At 45.7% G+C, this 16,886-nt stretch overlaps 1 protein-coding gene across 1 annotated transcript in view; it reads left to right on the top strand.

Annotated features, from left to right (window-relative positions):
• Positions 1-612: 612 nt before the first annotated feature.
• LOC119384175 (uncharacterized) overlaps positions 613-16,886 on the top strand; it is a 350,667-nt gene continuing 334,393 nt past the window's right edge. Inside the window, exon 1 of the mRNA XM_049412793.1 lies at positions 613-732. The gene's annotated coding sequence lies outside the window, so the exon portion shown is untranslated. The remainder of the gene's footprint in view (positions 733-16,886) is intronic.

Here is a 16,886-nt window from a genome sequence, read left to right as displayed (position 1 = left end):
AGGAGTTTCGCCCCTAAACGCTCGTAGTGTGAAGCGGTCACTGCCTGCAAGTATTTCAGCTGACTGCGCGTGCAATCTACTTTGTTTTATTACTCTTAATTCGTGCATGCGTGATGCTATATCCCGATTACTCGTGCGAATAAGTTTTTTTTTTTCGTTCTTTGCTTGTGCGTGTCAGTTTTGCGCGTTTTTACACACGCACCAACGTTCTCGAACTCTCTGACCGGAACTAGGCCACGCTGATGCCGCTTGACACATGAGTTTTTGCATTCTCTTGTTGCCCCAGCACTAACACAATGCTTAAAGATGGATAAGCTGCATTCCGCACCGCATTATAAAAGTTAAGTAGACTTCAAGTGCCCTGTGCGGAACCGCGACGCAAAAAACTACAGCGCGTAGCAGACGCCCCTCGCTTTCCGCGCGCTTCCCGAGCGCGGAAAGCCCACGGGTCCGGCGCAGCGGCGGCGCGGCGCGGGAGTTCACCGCAAAAGGCCCACGCGGGAGCCGGCGCTTTGGACACTCCCCCTATTTAGCCAGTAGACCTGACGTCATGCCTGACGTGGTAGTAGTGGTAGCAATGTTTGGCGCCAGGGGACTCTGCCCCTTCTGCTAGGCTGCCCCACCTGGCGGCCACTTTCGTAACGAGCTCGTCCCCGAGCGCGGAGCAGTGCGACATCTCTGGAGGACGTGCGATAGTTCTTCCGTACAAGCCGTGGATAATGCTGCTCAATTGTACGTACAAGTTTACATTACTGCCAGCTTCGTGCAGCTGTACATTTCGTCACTTCGCAAGAAAATTGCAGCGTAAAGCGCGAAATGGCTGTGCGTGCGCTGTGCGATCACTCGAGAAGAAAGGGGAGAAAATGGCTGCACTTTTTGAAAACTTCTTACGGTTTCCAAGAGCGAGATTTTTTTACTTTAATGATCGCTCTCGCGAATGATCTTGTACGTAGACCTCTTCGTTGTCGCGAAAGCGGCACAATATGCATGTTCCGTTTTAACGGCAACACGGTGCGACATGTCAGCCATGTTTTTTTTAGCCACTTGTCCGTGAATTGAGCGCTCGTGGACGCACGTTGCTGTGTTCCCTCGGACATCAGCGGCACTTCTTAGCGCGAGGTAACGCGAGATAATGTGCCATGATTTCGCGAGCGACACCTGTCGACTGGCCGCGGAATACGGGCGCTTGAGCCCTTGCGGCATCTGCGACCTGGCGCTGGCTGGCCCAACTAAATCGTCGTGTTTCCGACGGCCTCATTGCGTCGTCAGCCGAGGCATGCGAAGCTGTCTGAATCGTGGTGACGACTGAACGGCGTTGTGCACTCGTCCTAATGCGCCTTTTTGCACCCGTTCAATGTCCGTCTGCCTATCAACCGGGACCCACACCCACTTGTCAGGAATTCCGTGATGGCGGAAAAAAGTTTCAGATAGGGTAATTCGCAACTAGAAATTGCCTATTGAACAGAGGAACAAGGAATAAGGAAATTTTTTAACTGATAAGTGCCAATATTATTATGAGAATATATGTGTATACTCAAAAAGATAGTAAGCTGATTGGTTTAATTAAAATACTTTTGCACCGCCAAACTAACATTCGTATGCAGAGAGCCAAACTACAAATATATTATTGCAAAAGCTCCCAAAGCTGTTTCCAAAATTGTTTTTCTTGCTGTCTGTAAAAAACAAATCATCTACGCTTTATGGTTCACCACAGACTGAGCATGGTGGTAAAAAAAGAAAACCTAACCGGGGCTGGTATTTTGTTGCAGTGTGTTAGCCTTATTCTATGCTGGTTTTATCATGCACCACTGGATAATGTTGATGGGCCGTTGCTTTGACCACTGGCCAAGTACAGAAAAAGACATCCGAGAACTATTGCTCAAGATAACGGCCCAGACTCGCGTAATAGAAGCTTAGCTTTGGTACATTCAGCTTTGTAATGCACACTTTAGGTTGACGTGTTTGAGAGCAGGCTGTGTGTCGGGGGTATAAAAAATGTATAAAAAAGTATAAAAAAATGATGATGCTTGGTGGAGTTCGTCAGTGTTGACTCTGTGCTTCCATGATGGCACGTCTTTTCAACCCAGCAGCTCTGAGATAGGCAGATAAAGCGGCAGTTTCATTGAGAATGGGCTGCTCTTAAAGGAGCACTGACACAAAAATTTTGCTTCTTGTTTTTTCTGTTGCAATAAGTAGGTAACAGCCTTCATATCATAGTTGAAAAGCTCGTTTGTTCGAGCACGCGGCTGTTAATTACTTGGAGATGGCTTTATAGCACCCAGTCGCAGTTTCGATTACAGAGAGCACCAAGTGAGGTGGGAACCATAGTGATTTTTATGTAAACATGCTGGCTACATGAGCACATAAAACCGCGTGCACCCCAGCAGGGTCGTCTGCACAAGCAGGCGTTTGGTGGGCGGCATCACCACGGATCCGAGTCAACGGGGGGGGTTTCGACCCCCTCCCATGCCTAGCTGTCACTGGGGAAAAGGGGGAGGATCCTGAGGGCTGAGCCAACGCTGGGTACTTGGACCTTTAAGGCTCCCTGGCGGAGGCAACACACCCGTTTGGCCCCGGCTTCACGTAGACGGCACCCCTGGGCTGACCCACCCAGGGAAATCGGCAGTCACCTTTTCCTGTCTCTCTCTCACTTGTATTCTTTCCTGTCCTCTCCTTCTATTTACTTCTGGTTTTCCTGGCTGCAATTAACCTTGTGTGGCTATCCAACCTAGGGTAAACCATATCTGGTTATAGTAATGGCGTACTACTGGCGTTGTGCAGACTTATCTACATGTTCTGCCACGTCCCCTTGTTAGGCTCCATGGTGGGCGGTAGGGCTGTTTCCGAATGAACGACTTTTAAATGTGAAGCATTTCTTAGCAAACCTCGGGCACTTTGGGCGTTTCTATCTATCTCTCTACCTATCCATCTATCAGGGGCGTAGCCAGAAATTTTTTTCGGGGGGGGGTTCAACCATACGTTATGTATGTTCGTGCGTGTGTTTGTATGTGTGCGTGCCTATATACGCAAGCAAAATTGAAAAATTTCGGGGAGGGTTTGAACCCTCCCAACCCCCCCCTTGGCTACGCCCCTGCCATCTATCTAGCCGTCTACGTCAGGGCGCTCTCTCGGTCGTCGCCATAGGTTGTTATATATTGTTATATATCAAAATTTGCATAGCATAGGATAAGTGTCTGACAAACACGATTCACTGGTGATGACATGAATAACACAAAATAACTGTCGCATACGTCATGAAACCCTTTCCCCGAGTCACATGTGGCACATAACCGCATACCGGAATTCATGTTATGCGGGTATGTGCCAGAGGTGATAACAGAGTCTCAGTCAATGCAGTTACCGTGAACATACACATTCACACGGAAGGAAAGTTATAATAATAATAATTGTCGGGGTTTTACGCCCCAAAACCACGATGTGATTATGAGACGCCATAGTGAAGGACTTCGGCAATTTTATCCATCTGTTGTTCCTTAAAGGGACCGACAACCAACTTTTGTGGTACCCGTTTTCTTGAGTGCAACGGGAAGCTTACCAGTCAGAGCTTCTAATCACGGAGTGGTAACGCGGAGAACGCCGTAAGCAATTTGTAATCAGAGTTTTTCGATCTGCAGCGATTATGCAGTCTTAATATCACATGCTGCAAACAGTGAGAGGTGAGCGCGATAGCGATTATACGCCAACAGTGGTGACAAGTTATGCCCTAAGTATAAAAAGGCAACGTTACGTTTGCAAAGCCTGCGGTGCGGCGACTGCTGCTTTCTAGCCTATTAAATTATTTTACAATAGTTATAGCGTTTTTCTGGGGCATCTTATAGAAGTACTTTGGCCGTACACAGGTCGCTTTATCACATTTTAGTCAAGCCAAGCCAAGCTAAGCCTTCGAAAACGAAACAAGTGGTAGGATACACCAGCAGTGTTGTTCATGAAGTGGTAGCAATCCTCCACAGAACAGTAAGTCGATGGCATTTGCGAGCAGCAGTGCAAACTCGCGTGCTACTCTTCAAAAGTCCGATACGACGAGAGCAGACGAGAGTCGAGTATACGCGGGAAACGCCGCCGGATGCCGCACGCATGCGCCGCAGCCTCTGTTTCACTGGAAGCCACGAAAGCAGCGCCGCATCTCATGCTTTACTTCTTTTACCTTAGAAACAAACGGGATTTGACAATATAACATAGATATTCAAAATTTCAGCCCTCGTTCTGGTGCGTGTAAAAGCATTGGACTACGTACAACAAAGTGCTTAAGACTGCATACGTCTAGTTCATGACGCTCGCGCTAGGCTGCGCGACATGCCGGTTTTTGTTACTTTTAAACGCGATTTAAAATATAAATCCTACTCAGATCGCGAATAGTATTCTGGAATCTGTCACTATAATTCACGGCCTTTTCATTTCCACCAGGATCTAATCATCCGTTCTGGCCAGTTGTCGGTCCCTTTAACTTGCACTGACATCGCACAGTACACGCGCGTCTAGCATTTCGGCTCAAAATGCGACCGCCGCGGCCAGGATCGAACCCGCGACCTTCGGGTCTGCAGCTGAGCACCGTGACCACTACACCAGAGCGGCCGACGCAAGGAAAGTTAGGGAGCTGAAGACAGAGCACCCCTGGAAGACACTGGGCTACCATCCACTCGTCCACGTGGTCCACAACATCGACCTCGTGGATTGCGCAAAAACCGAGGTCAATGCTTTCTACAATAACTTTGCCGAGAGGACAATGTCTCTCATGATTACTGGTGACTTCAGCATTGATTTATCAAAACCCAACAACGCCTGGTTCTTAGACAGCATGAAAGAAGGCTTAGATGTGGACAGGGCATTACAAGACCTCGGTGCTACGTCCAGGACAGATGGCATTATAGATCATTGCTTCGTAAAAGCCATCCGCGGTTTCCACCAGCTGTACTACACCTCGCACTTCACTACACTTGGACCGTTCGTAGCCGCAGTCATGAATGGACCCGATAACAAGTCCTGTCCAGCTGCTGGTGCTCATTGATCACGGTGATGATGACCTTATTCAAGAACTGCCAAGAACCCCTTCCACATATGCACACGGGTTCGTGAAACATGCGTGCGTTCTCCGTCATAACGAATAAGTATAAGCAAACAAGTGTAACGCAACTCTAACAACTGCAACTGTGACTGTAACGTACGCGCAGTGCGCCTGCCCGTGCCACTCGGCTGTGTATACATCTAGGGAAACTTTTCTGAATAAAGTTTAGTTGCGAGTAGCGCCTGTCCTGTGCATCTGTGTTCCTTCATTGTCCTATTCGAATTCGCGCTATCCAATATTGAAGAATGTAAGCACTAGATATCAGCTTACTGCGTTTGGCGTTAGTAACACCTGTGTTGCTGTTGGGATCGTTAAGCAACTGTAAACAACTAGTTATATAACACATGCGCGACTCTTCAAAATATGTGTGTGCGTATACCATTTTCACATTTCTCTAGCGTCATTCCGTAACGTTTCGCTCAATGAGAAAAACTGCAACACAGTCACCTTCCTGCACATGCTTCACATAACATCGATTCCCATGGTACGTGGGACCTGCCGAATTTTTTTCTATGGGATCAGCCAACCCTTTTTCCATTCATTGCCCCCTCAAAAATGGCGCACTGATGCAAGTATCCAGTCTCTTTTGAAAAACAAGGCTCATTCTCCAAGTACCAAGTCATCCATTGCAAGAATCCTGACAAGAAAGCCTGAAACGTTTCACCATTCCTCGTGCCCAGGTGCCTCACTGAGACTATCATAAGTGGCTATAAGGCCACCATGATGGCCAGTGGGGACCTTCTGGTGGAGGCTAAGGACGAGATTCAGTTTCAGAAATTAGCAAACCTTGTAACATTTGGGGACAAGCCCGTAACTGTCACTGCTCACCGAACGATGAACACCGTCAAGGGTGTTGTGTCAGATGATGACCTAATAGATCTGTCGGATGAGGCACTCCTTTCTGGTTGGAAAGATCAGGACGTCGTACAAGTCCAGCGCATAAAAATCTGATGCGAAAACAAAGCGTTGCCAACCTGGCATAATTCTAACATTCACCTCAAGCACACTACCAGATGAAACTGAAACCGGCTACCTTAAACTGTGCATGAGACAATACATTCCAAACCCGCGTTGCTGCTTTGAGTGTCAACGGTTCGGCCATGCTTCCCAGAGTCGCCGAGGGCAGCTAACTTGTGCCAAATGCAGCATCATGGGACACTCCGCCGATGATGACTGCAAGGCCGAGGTACACTGCGCCAACTGCAATGGTGACCACCTGGCTTATTCCAGCTCCTGTGCTGCATGGAAAAAAGAAAAAAATTCTAACCATCAAAGTCACACAAAACATCAGTTTCCGTGAGGCAAGACACCGTGTCCCGCCGCACACTTTGCTGGGAAAAGGTCTTTCACCAAAGTGGTGCAGCTGGGGGGGGGGGGGGGGCAGCACCACAATGGCATCAGGCGGCTGCCGAAGCCACACGCAGTGTGCCGAGGCTCCCGCCATGTGCCCCCGCAGTGGGAGCAGCCAGTGGGGCTTTCCTTGAACGAGTCCTCTTCCAGATGTGGCATCTCGGAGGCCAAGGAGGTCCCTTCGACCTTTGGGCTGGTCAGGCCAAAGGTTGTGTCTCAAGGCAAAGTCAGCACTATGCACACAACACTCGCTAGAGCCAGTGCTGGGCAGTATCAAAGATACATGTATCTTAGATGCTATCTTAGATACTCTTTGGGTACCTTGTATCTGCATCACGATACGTCTTGCAAGACGTGTATCAGTATCTGTATTTACGATACATGAAATAATTGTGTACTATCCGCGTCAAATGAAACCCGAACACCGGCAAGCCTTTGCATGGTATTGTGTGCGCCGTCCAGTTATCACCATTGACAGGCGTGCACATCCGGTTTGACTGCACTGCGCATATGCGTGCCTGTCCATGGTGATAACTGGACGGCGCGCATTATACCATTACAAAGGCTTGCCGGCGTTCGGGTTTCATTTGACGCAGATAGTACCTTAACCCTTTCAGTCACAGTGTGTACATTTGTACACATCAACTTCGGAGTCGCATCACGCACCGCGTGTTTCTTCAAATGGCCTGAAACTTAGTGTGCACATTCGCGCAGGCTTCCTGAATGGACAACTAGCGCTTATTTAACTTCATTATGCTGCTTATTGCTGTAGATGATCACTTTGCTAGAGAGACTACCATGTTCGACGATCGTTCAACGTGCGACGTTCCAGGACCAACGTCAAGAGTATATTTTTTCTTCGCTCGAAATACATACAACCAAAAAACCAACTGTGCGTGCATTTTGGGCCTAATAGTTGATTCCCATTATGCAAGGATTGAAGCTGACTGATTGCAGAACAAATATATATTTAATTACACGCTAATTAACATTAATTGGTGTAACTCACACAAAACAACACATTCCTACATTTTATTTCTTGGAATGTAATACGGAGTGCCTTGAAATCATGCAATGCAAAATTGATGCATTTGCAGACAGTGCATCGTAATTCGTGACTGAAAGGGTTAAGATACAAGATACTGCTATCGCAATACAACTGTGCGAAACAATAATCGCTGGCTGAACTCTGCACCTCAAGCTTATACTGTTGCCACTAAGCCACCCAAATAAAGCTAAGAACAGTCACATAATTTTACCTTTCCGCCAGAATTCTCCAGTGAGGGCATGAGGTGAGGTGTACGCATCCATATTGGTGAAGAAGGCTCATGTGGCAGAGTTTGACAGAAAGAAGTGCGCGAACGTCTATGCTGATCTCGATTTTTCTTTTTAGTTGTGTCAGTGCTGCAACACTTGTTCTTTGCCACTGTCCTGCGCTGCATACTCCAATGTGTTAAAAAAGGGAAAATAGACAACCACCCATTTGTAGCACGAAGCCACAAGGAAATCCCTTTCTTCCTTCCCTTTCCCTTTCTTAACCCCTTCCGCCACCTTGCGGGATTCCGCAGAACTGATTTGCAATATGTGTCCAGTTGCTTCGAGTTGTCGATGAATTCGCCCTCGCGCTGCCAATTGCTAGCTTCCTGGTTAGCTCAATTGGTAGAGCGACCGCCCCGGATAGGCGTTGGTCCCGGGTTCGATCCCCGGACCAGGACGAATTTTTCGGCAACTAAGAGGCTTTATTTCTGAGAAATCCGTATGGATTTCCTTGTGGCTTCGTGCTACAAATGGGTGGTTGTCTTTTTCCCTTTCTTAACCCCTTCCGCCACCTTGCGGGATTCCACAGAACTGATTTGCAATATGTGTCCAGTTGCTTCGAGTTGTCGATGAATTCGCCCTCGCGCTGCCAATTGCTAGCTTCCTGGTTAGCTCAATTGGTAGAGCGACCGCCCCGGATAGGCGTTGGTCCCGGGTTCGATCCCCGGACCAGGACGAATTTTTCGGCAACTAAGAGGCTTTATTTCTGAGAAATCCGTATGGATTTCCTTGTGGCTTCGTGCTACAAATGAGTGGTTGTCTTTTTCCCTTTCTTAACCCCTTCCGCCACCTTGCGGGATTCCACAGAACTGATTTGCAATATGTGTCCAGTTGCTTCGAGTTGTCGATGAATTCGCCCTTGCGCTGCCAATTGCTAGCTTCCTGGTTAGCTCAATTGGTAGAGCGACCGCCCCGGATAGGCGTTGGTCCCGGGTTCGATCCCCGGACCAGGACGAATTTTTCGGCAACTAAGAGGCTTTATTTCTGAGAAATTCGTATGGATTTCCTTGTGGCTTCGTGCTACAAATGGGTGGTTGTCTATTTTCCCTTTCTTAACCCCTTCCGCCACCTTGCGGGATTCCGCAGAACTGATTTGCAGTACTCCAATGTGTACGGCATTTATCGTGCAGATTTTGATGCTGCTATAGTGTCGTTATTCAAGATTCTTCTGCGTTGTGCTTCGTTACTAAATCTGAAGAATGGAAGAATGGGGTTGCTTTGCATCTTGTGGCCTTCACATATCAGCAGTTTGAATGATCTCGTGGATGTAAGTTTGACTTACATGCGATCATTGACTTAAATGCAAATTAGGTTCTAACGACTATGACACCACTCGTACATGTTAGGTAAATGCTAGCAAGCATTTACCTAACAGAAGATATCCTGGCATACCGTATTTTTTTTCTTCCTGCTAACTTTATTCAAAGAATTTTGAAATCATAATTTGATTGTTAGCACAAGCGCTGTCTTAGCTGTCGTTTTGTATCCCATACATTAGCTAGGTCTCTGTACTGTTTTTTTCTGGTCTGGTCACTGCAATATGTCTTCTGTAACATGCTACCAAATTCATTCTAAAAAAACAGGGTGTGCAAACCGGACACAAGAAAGAAGTCAGGACACCACAAACGCATTTGTGGTGTCCTGACTTCTTTCTTGTATCCGTGTTTGCATGCCCTGTCTTTTTAGAAAGAATACTTACCAACTAGCTCAGCTCTCTGTTATTCTATGCTACCAAAATAAGCTTTCGGTTTTATTCTTACTTTTAACTTTCTGCATTATTTATACTACTGTTTACACATTTACATGTTGCCAAGGTGATTTTGAAAACAAATATATAATTATGTGTGCGTACCTTGAGTATACAGCATAGGTCGGCAAACTCACTCATGAGTCGACTCACTCAGACTCATATCTAGACGCGAGTCTGAGCCTGAGTGAGTCTGGGTGAGTAAAGTTTTTGTGAGTCTGAGTCCGAGTGAGTTCGGCTGAGAAAAATTTATAGTGAGTCTGAGTCCGAATGAGTCCGGTTGACAAAATTTTGAGGAGTCCGTGTCCGAGTGAGCCCTAGGTGCAAAATATATTGCATGAGTGAGTCTGAGTGAGCTCCACATTTTTTGCCAATCTTTGGTATTATCTACTAAACTTCAGCATTACTGTCAGCCTTATGTTGGCTTGCGTTTATACTCACATATACTCACACATACTTCAACGTGCTATCGTTCATACGTCAGCTCAATATTTAATGATCAGAGGTGTGAGTTGCGGAGGGAGAAGGGGAGGAGATGCCTGGACCTCCACCCGCAAACTTTTTCACGAAAAGTTATTGATAAAGATATCTCGTGTGACCCATCTTTCAATAAAAAGATCCTTATTGAATTGCAAACTTTGATAACTCGTATCTGAAGGTACGAGATCAAAAGGTGCTGATATGTGACCACCAGTTATGCGAGATATTGGTTTTAAAGAGCACTGACACTGTGGCAAAAAAGCTAATAGGCTAACGGACTCATGAGTCGACTTACTCAGACTCACTCAAACTCGGATCGAGGTCTGAGTCCGAGTGAATCCGGTTGAGAAAAATTATAGTCAGTCTGAGTCCAGAGTGTGTCCGGATGAGGAAAAGTTTGGTGAGTCTGAGTCAGAGTGAGCCCTAAGGGCAAGATATGTTTCGTGAGTGAGTCTGAGTGAGCTCCACATTTTTTGCTGACCTATGGTATACAGTACGAAACATTCTGCTTAACAGGAGGATCGAAAGGTGGGCCACGTGGTAATTCATTTTCTTCGTTCAGCGAACTGGGAGCGCAGAAAAAAACATGAAGGACGAAGCGAGGAACCACATAAGACGAGCGCTTCGTCCTTTGTGTTTTTTTCTGCGCTCCCAGTTTGCTGAACGAAGAAAATTCTGCTTAACACTTAGTGCAATAGTGATTCTTTCTAAAAAGACAGGGCGTGCAAACACGGACACAAGAAAGAAGTCAGGACACCGCAAACGCCGACTAACAACTGAAGAGACGCACAACGTCTGAAAAGAAAAAAGGCACGAAAACTTATCTGCGCATGCCCATGCAACAGGCGAACCTATCAGTCCGGCACGTGTGGCGGTCTACGTGGAAGATAACTGTTAAGGCATTTGATTTCATCTTTATGCAAGTTAATCGACGGTTGGCTCACGCATGCGCTACCACTATTCTCGATATGCCATGCTTCAATCATCAGGCGCGTTTCTTCATTTCTATGCCGGTACAACACTGCGCATTCATCGAATTTTGGCGTGCACTTACAATCTCGACAATGTAAAGATAGATTAGAAGGTGAGCCTCCTGTTAGCGATCTCTTATGTTCCAACAATCTCTGGTTAATGCATCTGCCCGTCTGTCCTACATAGAAGCGGCCGCAGCTGAAAGGGATCTTATACACCACACTCGTACGGCAATCAGTGAATTTGTTGGTGTGTTTTACGAAACAAATGTTGGTCCGCTTCTTGTCTTTTACTCCCTCATTCTTCCTCTGCACAGCGGCACAAGTCCTACCTAGCTTATTGGCAGCCGTGAAAACAACGTTAACGCCGTATCTAGTTCCTACTTTCTTTAGCCTGTGAGATACGCGATGAATGTGCGGTATACCTACGACCCGTTTCTTCCTATCGCTTTCTGCAACCATGCTTGGACTTAACACAATAGACTTCTTTAAACGCTCAGCGACCGTGGCCACTGCATCACGAGGATACCCTACATCTAAAAGACGCGTAACCTGTGCGTTAAAGCTATCACTCATTTTGTGCTCACACGACTTGGTGAGGGCTGACTTAAGGCAAGACATGGCGATGCCGTTTTTTACAACTTTCGAGTGCTTTGACGAAACATTTAACAGCGGTTTCGAAGATCTAGGAGAATACTGCCAGCACACGTGGTTCTTCTGGAATGATAAGAAATGTCTAGAAATTGTATTCCATTATTCTGAGGCACCTCTTTAGTAAAGCTCAGCCCTCCTCCATTTAATTCAAATTTTTCGCTCACGGAAGTACCACCTCTTCAAAGTCCTCACCACTACAAAAATCAAGTAATCGTCCACATAACGAAAAACCTTAGTAACTGAATTACCTAAGGCGCCTTCCAAAAGATTGTCAATCTTGCTAAGGTATAAATCACTAAGAACCGGAGCAACTTTAGCACCAATACATATCCCTGATTTCTGCACATAAACGCCTTCCTTCCAACCTACCAGCGTCGACCTTAAATACATGGAAAGGATTTCTAGAAATGCCCCGGTAGAAACACCACATTTTTCGGTGAAAACCGTCTGGTGCTCTTGTTGGTTAATACATTCATTGACACATTTTAAAGGGACACTAAAGGCAAATAACAATTTATGTCAGAGTGAAAGCTCAGTGTATGACAACTTCTAAAACGGCAATATTATCAACAGCAGTGCCCTACTTACCGAGAAATTAAGCTAAATGTATCACATGATGAGTGCCACGAGTGGGACATTTTCGAAGTGATCCCGATGACATATGAGAGTCTGGTAATCACTGGTAATCAAACTAGCAGCAATAAAAAAAGAACCTTCCGTGCATCAAAAGACGTAATAAAGGGCTGTTTGTTCGTTTCCATTTGATTCACGGAAAAAAGAACTTCTGTGGCGTTGCCATAGGGAACGGCGCGCGTTGTTCAAAGGTTCCGTTTTCGCTGAACTGCGCTTTGCCCGGCGCCCTGCTTCGCTCACGCGGTCGCGTCTCAGTGGTAGTTTCGGGATCGCGTACTGCCGCGTGTGTTATGCGCGTTCGTGAAAGTCGCTCTGACAGAAAGTTCGACAAAATGCCACATGCAACGACGCCGGCCCTACGAGCCCTCAGCAGCATACCGCGTTCATCGGGGCTCAAGTCGCTGAATTGGAGCCCAGTGTCGCGAGCCAATTCAAGTTCTCCGTCCACATGCATTGCGGCGATTGCGGCAAGCTTCGATGGCTTCGATGGCCGTTGTTGCTGCTGTGGGTCCCGCTACTTTAGCTCTGCTGCTACTAGTGTTGGCGGCCGCGCAGTAAAGGCGGGCAACGTTGGGCACGGCAGCAGTGACGTATGAAAGTCGGATTTCAGGCGGGTGATTTGAAGTGCGCTAACGCAATGCGGACCACTAAAACGTGATTTTATTTCAAAATAAGCACTTCCTTGGCACAAAAGTAGCACTACGAGGTTTCTGGACTGCTATTTCAACAATCAACGTCGACTTAATATTTGCCTTTAGTGTCCCTTTAACAAGTCCTCATGCGGCAAAGAATAATACAGGTCTTCAACATCCATACTAAAGGCCTTACAACAGCCGGGGTTCTCCTCTGAGAGGAACTGAACTAGCACCTGAGAATTACGCATACGAAAATGGTCTGAAAAACTCAAAGAGGTTAAGCAGTTCTGCAAATAACTAGATACAGCGACTTGCCAGGTGCCTTGCTCCTGCCTTGCGAGCATGGCATATCGAGCATATTGAAGCATGGCATATCGAGAATAGTGGTAGCGCATGCGTGAGCCAACCGTCGATTAACTTGCATAAAGATGAAATCAAATGCCTTAACAGTTATCTTCCACGTAGACCGCCACGCGTGCCGGATTGATAGGTTCGCCGGTTGCATGGGCATGCGCAGATAAGTTTTCGTGCCTTCTTTCTTTTCAGCCGTTGTGCGTCTTTTCAGTTGTTAGTCGGCGTTTGTGGTGTCCTGACTTCTTTCTTGTGTCCGTGTTTGCACGCCCTGTCTTTTTAGAATGAATACTTACCAACTAGCTCAGCTCTCTGTTATTCTAAGTGCAATAGTGAAATTGAGTTTGCATTAATAATGGGAATTATTTGGAGCCTTCTTAAAGGGGCCCTGCAACACTTTTCTGAGTAGCCATCAAATGGCTTCATTAAAAGAGTATATTGCCTCACGAATCGACTGCCACAAAAATTTTTAGTCATCGAAAGCGCTGCAGGACTATCAATAAAAATCTTACCAACCAATCTAGTACTAGTGGAGTTACAGAGATTTGTCGCATGCTGTAATTGCTCTCTCCCTTCTCTCGTACCGACGAGTGCACGCGCTGGAAGCTAAGCAGGAAGGGATGGCTGAGGGGAAAGGAGCTACATCACGTGCATGTCATGACCTTGAGCACTTTTTTTTTTTCTTTGAATGCGCGTCTTACTTTCAGCTTGATTGCAAGCAAGCCCGCTGGCATGTGGCGGCCGCAGTGACTATGCAGCTCACGATGCTCAAATCAGCCAATGGCGTGAAATTTGGGTATGTGTCGCGGTCATTTGGGTATTGGAAATGAGTTTTGCGGAATCCCGCAAGGTGGCAGAAGGGTTAAGAAAGGAAAAATAGACAACCACCCATTTGTAGCATGAAGCCACAAGGAAATCCATGCGGATTTCTCAGAAAGAAAGCCTCTTAGTCGCCGAAAAATTTGTCCTGGTCCGGGAATTTCTCTTTCTGATACAGATTTCTCTTTCCGAGAAATCTGTATGGATTTCCTTGTGACTTTGTGCTACAAACGGGTGGTTGTCTATTTTCCCTTCTTGGTCATTTGGGTATTTGGCATCATTTGTTGAAAGAACGGGGAACGATTTCTAGCTGACTTTTAGAATTAATTGGAGATTCCGGGCCGCATGCTGCACTGCAATGTATGGCTCGTGTGTTCTCAGGAGCTTTGACTACCGATCAGCAGCGTTTTCTGACGACGCTGAAGAAGTGTTGCAGGGCCCCTTTAACAATGTTAGGAAGGGGATTCGAGAAACATTGTAATACCAAATGCTCCGTTTTTTTTCATGAGCGTCTCAACGAGTCGTTTCAGGCAGTTTTCCAAACGTACTGAATTTTCTATTGTGTCACCTTAACAGGTAAGTTGACGATACTTCATGCTTAATTGTCATAGCTATTAAGCTGCGCCGTCTATATCGTGCTTCTATACTTATAAGGTTGAATGTTTGATACAGAACCGACTTTCTATTTTACTTATTTTGTTTTCCTTTAATTAGGCCTTCCTATTTTTTTTTTCACTATTACTAATTGCTAGGTAGTTAGAGCTATAAGTGGCAATAGCGCGTATAACGACGATGTCCTGCGACGGTTCGTCCAACTGTGCAATACGTCTGAGACATTTCTGGTTGCACATGTTCTGTTGTTGAAGAAAAATTGCTAAAAGGTTGCGCGCTAGTGAGTGTATCAGCAAATAACTCTTTACGCCAGCAGATAAGTAGAGTATGAAAAGTCATTGCAGTTTTATGTCCTCTACGTATGCACAACGTGTCACAGCAAAAGAGTCACTACCAGCATTGTTGCTGCTATACACCAGTCCTGTTATCCGGTATTGTCCTGTTATCTGGTTTTAAAGGGCAAGCTAAAACTCAACACCGGTATTTGCGCCATCGTGCTAAAGCTTCTTATTGAAGTTCTTGTGATTAGATGGCCACCCACTAGCTGGTCGGCAAGCTGAGCAGCGACTCCCATCAATTACAAAAATTGCAAGCACAGTGATGTGATAGCTGTGCCAAGAGGTGAAACCTGCTACATCCTGCTACATTTTTGCAAAAATCTCAGTTTGAGCCAAGCGTGCGCCAAGATGTTGTTCTGCAGTCTTTCGGAGAAAAAGAAGACTAAACGTGCTTGCAAACCGTATTTGAGCTACCACTGTAACTTCGAGGGGTCATTGGAGCATATTGACATTTACTATGTAGTTGAAGCAGTTGCTGGATGCAACCCTCACAAACAATTCACACATACTGCGCACATAAAGTTTTCTGCTACTATTAGATCATACTGTATTACGTTATTAAGCTCAGTAAAATAGCTTCCAACTGTTGAGGACCAAGCTACATTAAACAGTACATGTGTGTGCTTGAATAGACCATTTCGTTACAGTTAGTTTGTTTTAAAAAATAATTGTACTATTTGTTGTGATATACTTTCATAAAAGTTTGTCCAGCGTGCTCAATTTATAAGTTGTGTCTGACCATACAAACACCGGACTTTATCAACAATGCCGCTCGCTGCATTGGACTGTGGGATTTTCTGAGAAAGCATGGTGTCCCAGCATTCCGGTATCTTGGTTCTGTTTCTCGACCGTAGCAACATTTCGTGTTTGAAAACTTGCCGAAGTTAAATACGAAGCCACATATTTGACGGAGCACAATTAGATTTCGGGCACAAAGGACCAGTTATTAATTCCTGTCATTTTAGCAACCATCCATGAACTAGGATGCTCATGATTCTCTCCATAAAGCACACCACAGGCACTTGACCACGCAGCGAAGCCCTAAGTTGTTCTGAAGGTACGAATGTCATCAGAATAGTCTTTCTGGATAGTAAACAGAGTGCATAGAAATTTTGCACAGATTGTGCTTCCAGTTTCTGTAACTGAAGCATCAAGGAAAGTCATATTCATTCACAAATGTGAGGTAGATTCTAAGAAAATGGTAGGTGGCCTGACGTCATGGCTCCAAACAACTTAGGGCTGTCTGCAGAAAAAACGATGAGCAGTATCATAATGTCATCTTTTGGGTATTCTAAGGAAAGGTGCTCATATTTGTGTATATATTGATTTTGTTAAACATGTCGTGCAACTGATCAAGTCTAGAGACAAATGTTTGCTTGGTGATTGCTCCAAAAGGTTGTTACGCTGATCCAAAGGGAGATTTTAGCTGCTCCAGAAGCTGCGCTGAAGTGGCTTCGGTTGATTGCATCACTGCAAGCAAGAAACACTGTCAGCAGAGTTTATAAAGAGCTGTCCTGTTAAGCAGCTGAAACAAGCCCCATAAGTTGTTTCGGAAGGACACTAATGTACTTTAAACAACAAAGACAAACTTTGAGATACTGACACACATTCCATTCAAATGAAACAATATTGGTCAGAATTAAGAAAAATTCAAGAGACATTTTCGTTCATAGGTGTTTGCTGCTACATTAATGGATCTATAATGACTAATTTGTGAATGTATCGAAGTATCTTAAATGCAATTGCCAAGTATGGTATCGGATGCAATTATTGCGAAAGTATCGTATCTGTATCCCAAATACTTATTGCTGAGTATCCTGTATCGTATCGTGGCACAATTTCAAAGAATCTTTGCCCAGCCCTGGCTAGAGCATATTGGGTGGATTCAGCGCAAAC

Source organism: Rhipicephalus sanguineus, chromosome 2, assembly GCF_013339695.2.
Source record: "Rhipicephalus sanguineus isolate Rsan-2018 chromosome 2, BIME_Rsan_1.4, whole genome shotgun sequence".
Taxonomy (NCBI): Eukaryota; Metazoa; Arthropoda; class Arachnida; order Ixodida; family Ixodidae; genus Rhipicephalus; species Rhipicephalus sanguineus.
This window is presented reverse-complemented; position numbering and strand designations above follow the sequence as displayed.